Raw genomic sequence first — 17,191 nt, 5'->3', positions numbered from 1 at the left:
CACAGGAAGGAAGGAGCAGGCCATTTACTATCTTAGCAAGAAATTCACAGTATATGAGGTCAAGTACACTCAACTCGAGAAAACATGTTGCGCCCTAACTTGGGTAGCTCAGAAGTTGAAACACTACCTGTCCTCGTATACTACTTATCTCATATCCCGTTTGGACCCATTGAAGTATATCTTTCAGAAACCTATGCCCACAGGGAGGTTGGCAAAATGGCAAATTCTTCTCACAGAGTTCGATATCGTCTATGTGACGAGGACAGCCATGAAAGCCCAAGCGCTGGCCGACCATTTGGCAGAGAATCCCGTTGATGAAAAATACGAGCCTTTAAGAACGTATTTTCCCGATGAAGAAGTGATGCATACAAGTGAGCTGGCGTTACCCGAGGAACTGGGTTGGAAGCTTTTCTTCGATGGAGCTGCAAACGCGAAAGGGGTTGGAATAAGAGCAGTACTCATTTCTGAAACAGGACGCCATTATCCTGTTACGACTCAACTACGCTTCTATTGCACCAATAATATGGCCGAATATGAAGCTTGCATTTTGGGTCTGCAATTGGCTGCGGACATGGATGTCCAAGACGTTTTGGTCTTGGAAGACTCGGACCTCTTGGTACATCAGATTCAGGGCGAATGGGAAACACGGGACTTGAAACTCATACCTTATCGACAATGCTTGCACGATCTGAGCAAGCAATTTCGATCGGTGAAATTCAAACATATCCCGAGAGTTCATAACGAGGTTGCAGATGCATTGGCCACCTTAGCATCAATGTTGCACCACCCTGACAAAATGTATGTTGACCCTCTGCACATCCAGGTTCGTGATCAACACGCTTATTGCAACGCGGTGGAAGAGGAAGAAGATGGCGAGCCCTGGTTTCATGATATCAAAGGGTACCTCAGAATGGGGATATATTCGGAACAGGCCACTGGAGACCAAAAAAGAGCCCTTCGGCGTTTGTCAAATGGTTTTTTCCTCAGTGGAGGAGTTTTGTATAGAAGAACCCCGGATATGGGATTGTTAAGATGTATAGACGCCGGTCAAGCCACGACGGTCATGGCAGAGGTACATGCTGGAGTTTGTGGGCCACATATGAGCGGATATGTGTTAGCAAGGAAGATCCTTCGTGCAGGGTATTATTGGCTCGCTATGGAGCATGACTGTATCACTTTCGTGAGGAAATGTCATCAGTGTCAGATACATGGAGATCTGATTCATTCTCCGCCAACAGAGTTACATACGATGTCAGCACCCTGGCCGTTTGTTGCATGGGGCATGGATGTCATTGGGCCTATCGAGCCGGCAGCATCCAACGGCCATAGGTTCATTCTAGTAACCATTGACTACTTCACCAAATGGGTTGAGGCTAAAACCTTCAAGTCGGTAACTAAAAAGGCAGTGGTGGATTTTGTGCACTCCCATATCATCTGCAGATTTGGGATCCCAAAAGTAATCATCACGGATAACGGTGCAAATCTTAACAGCAGCCTGATGAGAGAGGTATGCCAACAATTCAAGATTACACACCGCAATTCCACCCCATATCGTCCCAAGGCGAATGGAGCGGTCGAAGCAGCCAATAAGAACATCAAGAAGATACTGCGGAAGATGGTGGAAGGGTCCAGACAATGGCACGAGAGATTACCCTTTGCTTTGTTGGGTTATCGCACTACCGTCCGGACTTCCATAGGTGCAACTCCTTATTTGTTGGTGTACAGAACTGAGGCCGTAATACCAGCGGAGGTCGAAATTCCGTCCCTCCGGATTGTCGCTGAAGCCGAAATTGATGATGAAGAATGGGTCAAAGCTCGACTAGAACAGTTGAGCTTGATAGACGAGAAAAGATTGGCAGCAGTGTGTCATGGTCAGCTATATCAGAAGAGAATGGCAAGGGCATACAATAAGAAGGTACGCCCCAGGAAGTTTGAAATAGGGCAGCAGGTATTGAAGAAGATCCTCCCACATCAGGTCGAGGCAAAAGGCAAGTTCGCCCCAAATTGGCAAGGGCCTTATATCGTGACCAGAGTATTGTCCAACGGTGCTTTGTGTTTGACGGATATCGAGGGAAGATGTGTTGACATGGCTATCAATTCGGATGCAGTCAAGAGATATTATGCGTAATTTCTTTGATTATGGCAATTATTGGTTCGTTTGTTTGTACTTGGTACTTATTGGATAATGAAATGACGGAGGCAATTCTTTCTTCTATCCAAACACTTTTTACCCTTGTTTCCCCCTTTTGAGCCTTAAGTTATTCTTTCATATCCCTCTTTTGGAATCACTAATGAAAAAAATAATAATAAATATAAAAAGAAAAAAAGAGAAGGAAAAAGAAAATTGTAAAAGAAAATGAAAAAGAAGAAGATAAAATCACAAGAAAAACAAAACCGTGGGAACTACGTTTGACCTGATTCCTCAAAGAGGATACGTAGGCGCCTCACGGCTCGGTCATAGTGTGCATAGTGTACATAGTGTGCATAATAGGCACAGTGTGCGTAACGCACGTAGCTCAACATAGTGTAAAAAATAAAATCCCCCAAGCAAGAAAACTGGGGCAGAGGTTATGTTTTAAAGTTCCAACAAAGGTTTGATTCCAAAAGTTGTAGCGGATCACCCATCAAAGTTATTTCATTTTTTGATAGCCTTTCTTTTAGCCCCACACCAAAACCAACATCGACGTCCAAAAGACCTCCCGATCAATATCCAAGAGGTGCCAAGTCATGCAAATAAAGCCGAGAATAATACACTGATCCCCGGCGAAGAAGAGGATCATAAAACTGGAAATGAATTGATAGTCCAAAGGAATCTCCAAAAGAGAGGGTCATATTGACAGCACTCCAATTCTCCGTTGAAGAAATAAAATGAGAGAGTCTTGGCGGTGAAAACCTTCGCAGGCACCACAAGGCGACGAAAGATGAGAGATATAAAACGAGAGAGTCTTATCGGTGAAAACCTTCACAGGCACCATAAGGCGCCGGGAGCTGAGAGAAAAGAGAGAGTCTCATTAGTGAAAACCCCTCGAAGGGCACTATGAGGCGACAAGACAGATCAACAAAAGGGTCCGCGTTCGCAAAGAAATGGACACCCATTTATCCCCAGCAAGTAAGGTCATCAGGCGAGTTGATTGATACAAATAGACTGGGTCAGGAATCTACGGTGCATGTCATGATCACAAGGACCAGTCATGTCTTCCAGATAAGTTCTTCTCTTTTCCTTTTTTCCACCAAGTATTGGTTCAGAGAGATTTTCCTCCTTTTCTATCTTTTCATTTTTCTTGCTAAGAATTCGTTTTGAAAAAGATTTTTCAAAGTTTACTACCAGAGGCCGAAGGGGTACAAAAGCAAAATACGAAAGGATAGGCCAAGAGCCGAGGCAATAAGACAAAAGGCATCGGCTGCAAAACCAAAGGACGAATTGTGTAGAAAGAAGGGTGACGTAAAGAGAGCGGAAAATGACGGGTGAAGGACTTGTGGACCAAGTTCCGAGAAGGTTTCGGGAGGGAAGCGGACTCCCACAGTTTGATTCTGTAAAGAGAAAAGCAGAAAAGGGGGAAAACCATCCCCATCAGACAGGTCACCCCCAGCAAGCAACTTTGTCCCCCAACCAGTGGTGGGGGCACAGAGCAAGAAAAGAAAACCGGAAAATTAACACTAGGATTAAAACTAACAAAGTCCTTTTGTCTGCTGCAGGAAAATAAAGGTTGATGATGGCAGAAGGACACGATGCCAGAAAGGTCACCAAAATCGGGGCAGAAAATTTTCTGTCGTTGTCAAAAAAAAATTCTCGGAGGAACGAGGAAACAAATACATTTCTGTTCTAGGTCTCCCACCAGTATAATTCGGGAATACATTTCTGTTCTAGGTCGCCCACCAGTATAATGCGGGAATATATTTCTGTCTTTTCATTTCTATTCTAGGTCGCCCACCAGTATAATGCGGGAATACATTTTTGTTCTAGGTCGCCCACCAGTATAATGCGGGAATACATTTCTGTTCTAGGTCGCCCACCAGTATAATGCGGGAATACATTTCTGTTCTAGGTCGCCCACCAGTATAATGCGGGAATACATTTCTGTTCTAGGTCGCCCACCAGTATAATGCGGGAATACATTTCTGTTCTAGGTCGCCCACCAGTATAATGCGGGAATATATTTCTGTCTTTTCATTTCTATTCTAGGTCGCCCACCAGTATAATGCGGGAATATATTTCTGTCTTTACATTTCTATTCTAGGTCGCCCACCAGAATAATGCGGGAATACATTTCTGTTTTAGGTCGCCCACCAGTATAATGCGGGAATACATTTTCTGTTCTAGGTCGCCCACCAGTATAATGCGGGAATATATTTCTGTTCTAGGTTGCCCACCAGTATAATGCGGGAATACATTTTTGTTCTAGGTCGCCCACCAGTATAATGCGGGAATACATTTTCTGTCTCTTCATTTATATTCTAGGTCGCCCACCAGTATAATGCGGGAATACATTTCCGTCTTTTCATTTCTATTCTAGGTCGCCCACCAGTATAATGCGGGAATACATTACTGTTCTAGGTCGCCCACCAGTATAATGCGGGAATACATTTCTGTCTTTTCATTTCATGTTCTAGGTCGCCCACCAGTATAATGCGGGAATACATTTTTGTTCTAGGTCGCCCACCAGTATAATGCGGGAATACATTTTCTGTCTTTTCATTTCTGTTCTAGGTCGCCCACCAGTATAATGCGGGGATACATTTCTGTCTTTTCATTTCTGTTCTAGGTCGCCCACCAGTCTAATGCGGGCATACATTTCATATTTTTGCATTCAGGCGCCCACCTGTATAACGAGAGGAATACTTTTGAGTCTTATACTGCAGATCTTGAAATCAGCAACCCACCGGAAGGTAGAAGGTTACAACAGGAATCCCCAGCAGGAAACAATAAAAATCCCCAGCACCAGAAAGCGGAAGGTTGCAACAAGAGGTCCCAGCACAAGTTCAAGCGCATGAGTCAAAAGGAAGAAAAGACGCGTCTTGAAAGAAGCGTCCTGTGAACATTAAAATTATGCCCAACATAACAGATCTGATGAAGAAAGCTGTATCCCCAGAGGAACCGCCGAAAAGCTTAATGAAGGAAGCCATATCCCCAGCGGACCGAGCAAAATGATGAAAATTGGTATTCAGAAAAGCAAAGGGCCAGAAATTCACGGAAGAAAGGCACCGGAAGAAACACAATCCGACAAGAAAGCAAGGCAGCAAAGACAAGTTGAAAATAGATAAGATCTTGTGATCCATAGGCTAGCCTAGCTTTTGATGTTCTTGTTTTCTTTTTGGATACGGTGTAATAAGGAGATCAGTAAGGAAGTGGTAACAATATACAACAGCAGTAACAGCAGAACCATAGTTCCCCGGTAGTCCCAGCTACCAAGACTTCCCGAACTACATTGACCTGATTCCTGTTTAGCCCAGGATATGTAGGAAACCTCTAGAGCAAAGGTTCGGTCAAATCTTTCAAAAATGCTTCACGTGGAGTACTCGGATGGGCAAAAATCGCTCACTTTATCTTTGCACGAAAACCCTTCGTGTTTTCGGGCAAAGAGGGGCAGCTATGAAAGAATTACTCCCAAAAAAAATTCAAAATAAAACAATTTTCCTTTGTGTGCAATTTTTGTTATTTTTGTGGTATTTTTGTATAATTATTTGTATTTTTATGAGTGCATGTTTATTTGTTTTAATTAATAAAAATATAAAATATATCACATTTTTATTTAGTATTTAATTAAGTTTGTTTTACAAAAAAATGAAAGTCACAAAAATAGGAATATTTTTGCATTGTTAGCATTTAATGTCAAATTATGCAATTTTGTTTTAATTGGTGTTTAATTGTGTATGATAATTTTTGTTAGGAGTTTAATTAGTATTTTTGGAGTCAATTCAGTTTGTAGCTCAATTTAGAATTTTAGTTTTATCAAAAATAAAAAAAAATAAAAAAAAAGAAAGAAAAGAGGGCTACAAGACGTTAATATTTGAATTGAGTCTAATATAGCTATTTTGACTATTTTATCTTATTTCGCCGCAAAAGAAGACTACAAAAAAATATATATAAATTTTAGTTTGTGTATTTCTCATAAACTTGAAAAATACAAAAAATTGTACCTTACTTTTGTACTTTATATAATTTCGAAAATTACCAAAAAAATATATATATAGTTCTATTAATGTTTTGTAGTCATTTTAATTTTGAAAAAATACAAAAATATTATTTTATATTTTATCTTTATATAAAAACGAAAATTACAAAAATAGTTTTATTAATATTTTGTAGCTATTTTAATCTTGAAAAAATATTTAAAAAGATATAGTTTTGTCTTAAATATTAGTCTTTTGGTAGTTATTTTGCTTACATAATTAGTTGAGCAACGTCGTGTTCTTATTTCTTGGGTCCGGGCAAAAGAATAATATTCGGGTTCAAACTACCCGTTTTTAGGCCTAATTTTCGGGCCTAGCCCATAATAATCCGAGTCCACCACGCGTGGGGAACACGGACGGAACACGACACACGGGGAACGCCACCACGCGTGGGGAACACGGACGGAACACGACACACGGGGAACGCCACCACGCGTGGGGGACACAAGTCTTGAACCCCACCACGCATGGGGGTCCATTTTTCTTTGCAAAAGGGTACAAATGCACGGGCAAAGGGGTTGGACTAGAGGGGGGACTTTGAAAATTTTTGGGGGGAACGGACACTATTCATCTTCTTCTTCCTCAAAGAAGAAGAAGAAAACCCTAGAGGAACCCTACCCAAACACCACCACCAAACAGACCCTGCATCGTCCAGCAACCCCCCGTCAAGCAGCAGCTATTGCTGCTGCTGCGTCACCTTCCCTCACGTCCAAAACCACCAAACACCACCACCAAACGACCCTTCCTGCGAGCACCTCCATAACCCTCGACCCCACTGTCGCTACTTGCTGCCCAGTTCGTCGTCGTTGCCCATCGTTAACACTACCCTAAACGACGACCATGGCCGCCTGAAACCTGCGACCACCATCCAGCGATGCCAGTCCGTCACCTTCCCCATCGCCACCCCTTCGAAACTGCCACCTCACTGCCGCAGCTGCTCCTTACCACCTCCAGCTGCGTCGTCGACCACCTCCACTGCCCAACACCCACCTGCCGCTGCTGCTCCCCGTCGACCATGGCAGCAACGAGTCCAGTGCTGCCGCTGCTACTCCTCGACGCCACGACACCCTCGTCCCTCCATGCTAATCCGCCATAGTCCAAACGTCCAGCTGCTGCTTCGTCCTTTTTCAACGTCCACAAAACAGTCCGTTCAACCTCCAATAGTTCAACTCCGAGCTCGACTTGGGTTCGTTCAAGTTTTAGGATTTTCTTTCAAGATTATTTAGTTCATTTTTATTTATTTTCTGTTATGGCTTTGGTTTTAAATGTTGTTCCTAATCTTGTTTTTTTTATTATTCTATTTTTCGGATTATTGATTCTTTGTTTAAAGTGTTATTTTGTAATCTTGTTTTGTTCATTAGTTCTCCTTCTTCTTCAAGACCTTTTTATTTGGTCAAGATTTTTCTTCTGTTTGTTTGAGTGTGCGTTATAAGCTACATTCGATTTGAACAACTTCGTCGAATAGTTAGTTTATGACTGCTTTGTTTGGACGAATACAGCATGAATCACTTCGTTGGTATGTTTTGATGCTTGAATCATTTTGTGTGAATTTGACTTAAGGATTGGTTGTAGCTGTGTAGTGATTTGGTGTAGTTGTAAATCAGAGAGGTTTAAATACATATTGCTAAGAGTGAGGGCAAGGCAATAATAATAGGGGATTTTCAGGGGTATTTTTGGGTGTTAAAAGATTTAAAATGATTAGTGTTAGTAGCCTGCCAGTTAATATTCAGTGTATAATTAATGAATTATTTAATGAAAAGGGAATTAGTAGTGCAGAATACACCCTGTCTGGTATCTTTAAGGGTGGAAAATCAGAAAATAAGCATGAGATTAATGATAAAAGTGTATAGATGCACATGAGAGGGAATATACAGGCTGAAAGTGAAAAGCTTTGAATAAATAATGTTTAGTTCTAGCCTATAAATAAGGGGAGTTGATATAGAGAAGGGGACTGAAAAAAAAAGGATTGAGACTGGAAGTTGAGAGAACAGAAATTTTCAGAACTTAAAAGTGAGAGATAGGCTAATTTTTCATAACTAAAAAATTAGTTTTTGAGAGCTAAAAACTGAAAGTGAGGTTCTTTTCTTTACTGCTGAAATCAGAACTTTGTTACTGCCATTTGTTGGATTGCGTTTAGTACTACTGATTTTCAGTCAAGCTTTCTGGGGTTTTCAGTTTGGTTCTGACCATTGTTACATTGGTTATTGCTTTTTTGTTGCTGTTATTTGCTGTGGGATTCTGTTGTTGTGCTACTGCTGTACATTGTTGCTCCTGACCTCTTTTCTCTATTTGTAGTTCGAATTCCAGGTACACATTCAAATCTTGTAGTGATAAAGCTTTGAAGTTGAAATGCAACAATAAAATCGAACCGCTTCAATAAAGCAGATAGTAGACAATCTGGTCTATTTAGTTTTTTTATGAACTATTTTATTTTTTATTTTTTTATTTTTTTTGTATAATTGGATTGAAAAGAGAAGAAATTGTATAAATGGTCATGCGCTGATATAACATGAACCTTTCAATTTTATTAGATTAATGGGGTAAATCATGATAAGTAGCATATCTCTAGTTAGTTGTTTGTTTCCATGCATATATTCAAGTAGTCCATAAATGAGATAGAGTACTTAGTCAAAACCCAATTAGTATTTCGTTTAGATGGTTAAAACTAATTTCCATTAGTCCTCTTTAAGTGATTATACTCTCATCAGTATTGGCATTAATTCATGTTACAAATAATCTCACATAGATAGATTGTGGACTTGATAAAAATGTAAAAATAAGGTGGTTGGGTAGTGTCAACATTATAGCTCCAATAATAATAATAAAAGTAAATAAATAAATAAATAAATAAAGGTCGTAGTCGATAATTTTATGTATTAATAATTAAGTATACTTACACTAATGTAGAGTAGTTTCAATAAAGTATAGTTAAATTGCGAATCCATTAGGGTTAATGAATTAGTCTATAGCTTTGATCATTTAGTTAACCTCACCACAGTTAAAAATGGCTAATTGTAGTAACGTTAGTCAATCTTGTACGTTTTTTATATACATAATTCCATTTTTAGTAATATTAGCTTATGGAATAAGGCGCGAAACAATTTTTCATTTTTACAGGTTCAAGTATAATTTTCGTTAGCATTTGTTGTAATCTATTAATTAAATAAGTTACGGTTTTTTTTAGCATGTAATTAACTAGGATTTTTCTTTATTTAGAGACAAATAAAAATATAAATGTAGTTACTTTCCTTTTAAAAATAAATAAATAAATAAGTGAGACGAACTTCGTCAAATAAAAAAAAAACAATTTGCAGGACCCTCAGTAAAGGTTTAAGAATTTTTTTTTAGTCGGGAAGGGCCGTTTAAATCCAAATCTCAACGAAATCGAAATGTGTCTCTAATCACGGGTACATTGATTGTGACGTGGTATGAGATGCATTTCCATGACGTTGCAAATTCTTTTTAATAATGAATGAGACGAGCCTCGACAAACAAAAAATGCACAAGCTGCGGGGCCCTCTAAATGTATATATTAAAATACTTAGAATTCGAGGACAGGCCGTTTAGCAAATTTTACGGCCTTCCCCAAAATAACAAGACGCTAGTTGCTTTAGGCGCGCCTTTAATAATTTATTTTCCTTAACTCGGGTGCACATTTATGTGACCCAAATCCAAATCTCAACCGAGTCGAGATATGCCAAACAACTACGGGTGCATTGATGTAACGTGGTTCGAGATATGTTTCCACGACGTTGCAATTCTCGTAAAATAATAACAATAAGTAAGAAAGCGGTAAAAAGATAAAATTTTGCACATAAGTTCATATTTGTATAAAATCAGATAATCAAGCCGAATATAACAGTTGAGCGACCGTGCTAGAACCACGGAACTCGGGAATGCCTAACACCTTCTCCCGGGTTAACAGAATTCCTTATCCGGATTTCTGGTGCGCAGACTGTAATATGGAGTCATTCTTTTCCTCGATTCGGGATTAAAATTGGTGACTTGGGACACCCTAAATCTCCCAAGTGGCGACTCTGAAATAAATAAACAAATCCCGTTTCGATTGTCCTTTAATTGGAAAAAACTCCCTTGCACCCTCGCGGGGCGGAAAAAGAAGGTGTGACAACATGATCTTGCTTATGCTCTAACAATTTAAAGTCTAAAGTAATGGTCAATTCACTGCCAAATTTTCTCCTAAGTTGAAACTGCAATCTTGAAGCTTTGAAATAATTGAGGCAAAAATAGCACAAGTGTCTAGCCTTGTATACTGAACCATAAATGTAAACCAATACAACAGAAAATAGAAGATAAAAGAGGATACAACATGATTTGTTTTATTAATTTGATCATGTCTACAAAAATAGGGCTCTAGCTTTTGAATAAGATAAAGCAATCCTATTCTGTTTCCCAAGAATTAAAAATCTACCTCATCTCTCAACGGCGCTGCATCAACTTCCGAGCACATCTGCACCCAATGCAAATTAAAATTCCCATTACACCCATTTATATGTATTGATATTTTATTTTATGCACAAAGTTTTGTAAGCTTACATAAAATATTGTCACAACACCAACAGAATCACAAACCACAATCTATATACCAAGAATGTGAATATTCAAATGTTGAGAAAAGAAAAAGAATGTAAGAAATAAAAACATTTGGGTTTTAATCACCTAATACTTGGTCTAAGGTGAGATAGCAGATATGTCCATGTGAGAAGTCTTGAAATGAGTACCAGTTTTCCTGAAGTTGTTTTCACCTCCCATGAGAGGGCACCAACATGACAATAGCCAATTCCACACAGAAACTTCAATTGAAGAGCATTATATTCACCCGGTCCCTATCAATAGATGAGCAAAAGCAGAAAAGCATGTGACTTTTAAAAAGAATGGGGATATTAGAGAGTTCAGTCCGATTATATTATAACTCTTACTTGCTGATGTCATCAAGGTGGTCATCGAGATCCAAACATACTTCAATTTGTCTGATGAGATGTAATCTAGAAGGGCCATATTTACTAATGGTTATATGGTCGAAACCAAACCTTGTTTTTAACAAAATTATTTGTTCAAGGGAAGAACAGAGAAAAATTCCTCGTTTAAACTAATGAAGAAATTATAACCCTCTCAAAAGTTAGAAAGCATGAGTATACAATTCTAACTTCTAACAAGGACACTTACCTTCATGGTTGTGTTGTTGAACTGATGGATATCTCGACTCCAATTGATAATTTATGTTGTGCCATAGATGAAACTGTTTAAGCACCTTTAGATTGGCGAGTTAGCATAATCATCTTCAGCAGCAAATACTGAAAGGAGGGATAAAACATAGGAAAAAAATCAAAAGTGGTGTGGATGGCACTGGAGCAATACGTCAGAAGAAACATAAATGAGAAAAATCCGCTACCAATAATGTGAGCAACAAAGGATATAATAGTAGGGTAGGGCAGAGCTAACTAATAACTCTAGACATCAGAGAAACCATAATTCATTTTTTCACAGGCTTTCTTATTTCACGAAGAACCAAGTAGTTTTCTATGTAGAAAATTATCGAATTGACCAAAATCATCGTTCTTTCAGATGTTGCCTCTTAGAGTTCTTACTTGAGTACTTTTGCTACAAACATCACAAATTCTCCATCAAATAGTGCACCTAAACCATCAGCATTAACAATTACTGTAACAGAAAGTGCCAAATAGGTATAAATGACTTTAGAATTAGCATGTTAAATTATTTGGTTCAGGGAAAAGATGTATTTTATTAGAGCAGCTGCTGAACTACTGGTAAATTGTCTAAAACATGCTGCTGAACCCTTTTTATTCTAAAATTTAATCGGCAAAAGCACAAATCTTTTTAAAAGGAATTATCATTATGCTATGAGGTTTTAAAGTATAAAACTTCACTATTACATAAATCAAACGCAGCAGAAAACCAAAAGGAAAATATATGGAATCGAATTAGTATAAACTAAACTCACCCCGGAAGCACAATTCATTCTCTCCCAATAAATATGAATGAGCTAATAACCTGAGGACGATTTGAAACAGGGTAAAATAGATTGAAGAGAGAATCCATAATAACCACAAAAGCAGAGGGATGGCTAAGCATACCTGAGAAAAGGCGGGACACGCGACGCTGTTTTAAGATATATATCGATGCAGCGTTGTATCCTAATAGTGTGCCCAGTCATAAATTCCACTTAAACCCTTTAGTCAACCAATAGAAATCCTTTGTTTTATTGTTGTTACAAATGTACCCTTCTTAACCCGAAAATATCCGGATGTAGCTCTATATCCAACCGGAGGCATCTTTCCACGTTATAAATTAATCATCTAAACTCATCCGGCAATCTCTAAACTCTCATAAGAATCTATTGTTCTTAACGGTATAGCCTCACTGTAACACAAAGTAATAATCTTTCCATGAGCTTTTACTTCCATAGAAAAGTCACTTAAACTGGAATTTATTTCTACATGCTTAGTTGAACAGATAAAATGTTGGTGCTTTCTTAAAAAGAAGCTGGTCACTCTTTTTCAAAAGAATGTCATTCATCTTGTGATACAGCTTCTACAATGCTCTTGGAGAAATCTAACCAATGAAGTTCCTTTTGTAGTCTTAAGAGGAAACAATAACACAGTTGTGCCTATGAATTAGCATCGAGGTTCATAGAAGTATGTATTGTTTCTTTCTTTAAGCAACAAGCGACATATAAAGGAGAAGTGGACCAACAAAGTAAATATGTTAAAGAAAGGAATAGAGCAAAATATCAGAAATAAAGTTCTCCAGAAATAGCCTGCACTACACCACTCCCATCAGGTATAAAGTTTTAAAGTTTACAGTTTAATTAACAAACCACAACTAAAAAACTATGAGACAACTAAAAGCTATGTGAAAATTTAAACCAATTAACTCAAGATGACAACAGGTCTATTGTTATATTACTGATTTACTGGTAGTAGCAATTCTTCAGTTTACTCATGAATTTTTGTAAAGTAATTCTTCGAGCTTTAATTAATCCACTTCAGATTATTTCCTATTTCTGCCCTTCCTCTCCTTATTCCTTTTACTTTACTGAACGTGATGAATAGGCATTGCTTTATAATTCTCTGTCTTTCTTCAATGTCACTCAAAACAATTTCTAGAGATCAACGTCAAGAGAAATGTTAAGCACAAGAGCATTTTATTCAATTACAAATGATCTAAAAATAGAGCACTTTATTCAATTATATAAGAAGAAGTATCACAGAGTTCAAATGTAGCAACTTATCCAAAGAAAAGAATTATATGTGGAACAACTTACCCATCACTTCTAGTTTCTGAATCTGATATTTTAGTTGGTCAGGATCCTTCTTCAATATACCCACTTCTGTCACTTTCTTCCTCTCTTTCTTGTTCTAGGAAAGAGGTCGTCCTTAGAACCATCCCTCAATTTTCCTTCTGTCTCCAATAGATGTCCCATAAGACTCAAAGCTTGTCTGTGCGTACATAAAAATGTAGAATATGCAAGTAAAAACGATAGGCTTCAAGGTTATGTCCACAAAGCATATAAGCAAAATAATTAATCTGAACCAATCTCTTTCCCTAATTTTCTGTCGTATCACATTATATATGGTATAAACATATAGCCATTGCTAGATAATAGATGTTTTCTATCAAAGAGTTAATCTCACAACTTCAGACGAATCCTATAATAAGGATGAAGTATATGAAGCCACTCAACATTTAAGACATTTAGAATGAGGATACATGAGCATATAGCTATAACAGTACAAGTGCAAGAAAAAGGTCAACTAACATAAACTTATAGCTACTTCTATTTCTCAAATTTCTCATCAGTAGTAAAATGTAAGAAAAATCACATGAACTGTTTTTAGGGAAAAAAACTCAATATTTAAGAAGGGGGGGTTAAAGGCGACATTCAAATCAGGGGCCTCTTCAGGACACAATTAACTAAAGTTCCTTTTCAATTCCTGTTTGATACAATAATGCTTAAAAAGCTTTCACCACTTTTTTATTTTTCATTATTTCTTTCCAAGTAATATAATTCTATACTATTTATATGTGACAACAAAATTACCTAACCTGTTTCACAACAAAGCAATGAGCCCTCTTATAATAGGAGAATCCTGCTTCGTAAAAATACTGCTAGCCCTAGAAGATGATGCATTAACTGAGTTAGGAATAACTAAATTGTCAAGCAAACAACATTTTTTCAATTCAATTTAATTCAGCTCTGTAATTTCGTTTTCATGCAATTCTCTCAACTTTGAATTACTCTTTTCTTTTCCCTTTGTGACATGCAATTTCACAAACACATAACAGGCAAACTGAAAGTGAAGCTGCCAAAGAAAAACAATTAAAACCTAGCAAGCAATTGGTGATTCCTTAGACTTATTTAAACCCAGAAGCAACACAGGAAGAAAGAGAAGTAATTACTTCCAAAACTCAGGGATCAAATCTTAAGAAGTAGAGTAAGGAAAAACCAAATAGAGAGACACAAATTGAGAAAGATGGAAATTTTTAAAAAGAAGAAATATGACCATCAGATATAGAAGAGACAGAGTCAAAGGAATCAATAGAAAAACAGAAGAGAAATGCTCATTTTGTGACAGAATCGTGCACTCTATATGATTTTGTCGAGTGAATAAGCACATGACTTTGTTAAAGCTAATTTCATGCACTTTAAATGATTTTCGCTCGACAAAATCAAGATTGTAGCTGTCTGAAATCAACCTGTGCTACACATAAGCGAAGTAAAATTAAAAATTCACCTTAATTACTGAAGCCAGTCTATATGAATATCCCACCTACAAGCTACAACTCAATAGAGAAAAATATTACCAAACCATGTAGCATGACCAGACAGTTCAAGAACAAAGCGAGTAAGTACCATAAAACAAATGATACCTATTTTGTTTTATAAGGTGAAATTTGGAGATGAATGACTTGTGAAAAACATAGAAATTTTCTCTAGAAAGATGCAGTCATTTGAAGACCAATGAAAGATGGCAAGAAATTCAAAGCTATTTGACTTATGGGGTGCCAATGCAAGAAGTTCATCAGAAAGGCATAGATTATTTGACGGCTGGACAAAAGCAGTGCTGTCTATCTTCGTTAGTTAGAGGTGCTTACGGAAAACTGATTTGCGATTCTACTACCATAATATAATCACCCACAAGAGAACATACTTGTTATTATTCACACCAAGGTTGAAGAGGACTATGATTTCAATTTCTTGAGCAATCAAAATTAGCACAGATGTTTCAGGAGAAAGAGGAAACCTGAGGGTTGTTTAAATCCATAACAGCTCCCTGCAGCAGCTATGTAAATATTTTCAAAAGCATATCCTTTGCTGCCAGACCAATTCGACAGTTGTGCATTAACTCGTGTATTATGACGCAACAAATAATACTGGGTCATTTAGTTTCTGTCAAATATATATGATGTCAATTATTTGTATGTATTCATAATAGTTGAATGAATATAATAAAGACATTAAAGAAGATTAATTGGACAACTTTCAGTAGTAAAACTAATCACATCATTGAAATATGCAAAGATATCCATATAAAATCAAATAATGAAACAATCTCTAAGGTAGAAAATGAAATTACTATATCAAAATTTGGTTAGTGTGACAGTACCTTTTAGTACCAACTTGTGAAAATATTTTACTTTAGAAGATCTCTTTAAAATACCTGCAACACAGATTATACGTGTTAGTAAGCAGTAAAGGAATATAAAGACATCAAAATAGAAGATGAATAAATTTTTAATTTATTTCTCATTTTGTTTCTTAAACGAACAACAGATTTTTTTCGCCAACATATTGAATAGTGATGTATAAAAATTTATAAGAGGAAATCAGTAAGTACATTCAAATGAAGAAATAAGATACAATTGTTATTACCAATATACAATAGACCGTCCTCCTTTATCCGGGCTTGGGACCGGCTGTGTTACAATATAATTTGAACACAGGCGGAGTTAAAAATATATATTTTTTTATGTAAATGTCAGTCAGGTCAGCTTCACAGAGTTGGAAAAAAATCACATAAATATGCAAGTAGCTTTTGTATTTATAGATTTGCAAAGATGAATGCTTTGACTTATTGGTCTTGGAAAGTTTCACAATGTAAATATTCTGATTTGTATATTGTGCATCCAAAAACTATATCAGATGAGTAAAAGTTTGGAAAGGATTTGCAGATACACAAGCCAACTCTTATTTAGCACATAGTAAATTGCAGAGAAACTATCTCAAGTCTCAAGAAAATTATTGAAATAAAGAATATAAGGTTAAACCAGGTATATAAAGAAGAAAGCTACAGACTTATAGAAGTGCTTTTTGAATGATTTTGTCATACACTATGTTATATGTAGAATGGTCATCATCGTTATCTACGGTTGGTGGTCGGATTAATATTTTAATACAACTTGAACTCTTTGCTCTGGATAAAGCAACATATAGCTGGCCATGAGAAAATACTGGCTCACGCAAATTAATACCAACATAATTTAATGTTTGCCCTTGTGCTTTATTTATCGTCATTGCAAAACACAGGCGTATTGGAAATTGAGTTCTTTTAAATGGGATTGGTAGCTTCTCATCATCTGAAGATAACAATGGTATTCTGGGAATAAATACATGCGTATCTTTAAAATCACCACTCGCAATTTTAGCACTTATAACAGACTCTTAAAATCACAGCATATCAGTCGTGTACCATTGCATAAACCCTCACAAGGATTTAAATTTCGCAGCAACATAACAGGACAATTTTCCTTCAAGATTAATTTGCAAGGAGGCAAACCAGCAGGGTTCAATGAATATAAAAAATCCTCAAACTGGCTCTGATCATTTGGTTCAACAGTTTCATCCATTGCAATATGTTTTAGCTTCTTTAGGGAATTGAGCTATAAGTCTATCATTTATTTCATCAACAAAGTCATTTTTCGTTGTCAAAATAACGCGCGAAGTTAAAAAAGAAGAATTGTGAAGAGACATGTGCAAATT

General features: G+C 37.2%; 1 long non-coding RNA gene across 10 annotated transcripts; it reads right to left on the bottom strand.

Moving 5' to 3' along the window:
* Positions 1 to 10,475: 10,475 nt before the first annotated feature.
* On the bottom strand, positions 10,476 to 15,868 carry LOC104232042 (uncharacterized). 10 transcript variants are annotated; one of them, XR_011403959.1, is made up of 10 exons: positions 15,819 to 15,868; positions 15,456 to 15,601; positions 14,252 to 14,325; positions 13,475 to 13,649; positions 12,285 to 12,570; positions 12,152 to 12,201; positions 11,356 to 11,483; positions 11,109 to 11,174; positions 10,849 to 11,015; positions 10,476 to 10,639 (listed from the first exon to the last, which is right to left on the bottom strand). It is a non-coding gene; the product is annotated as an uncharacterized lncRNA (long non-coding RNA). The 10 variants fall into 10 exon arrangements; XR_011403958.1 differs by having other exon boundaries at positions 14,257 to 14,325; XR_011403957.1 differs by lacking the exon at positions 14,252 to 14,325.
* Between the last annotated feature and the right edge of the window lie 1,323 nt (positions 15,869 to 17,191).

Source organism: Nicotiana sylvestris, chromosome 11 (genome assembly GCF_000393655.2).
Source record: "Nicotiana sylvestris chromosome 11, ASM39365v2, whole genome shotgun sequence".
In the NCBI taxonomy this organism is placed as follows: domain Eukaryota; kingdom Viridiplantae; phylum Streptophyta; class Magnoliopsida; order Solanales; family Solanaceae; genus Nicotiana; species Nicotiana sylvestris.
This window is presented reverse-complemented; position numbering and strand designations above follow the sequence as displayed.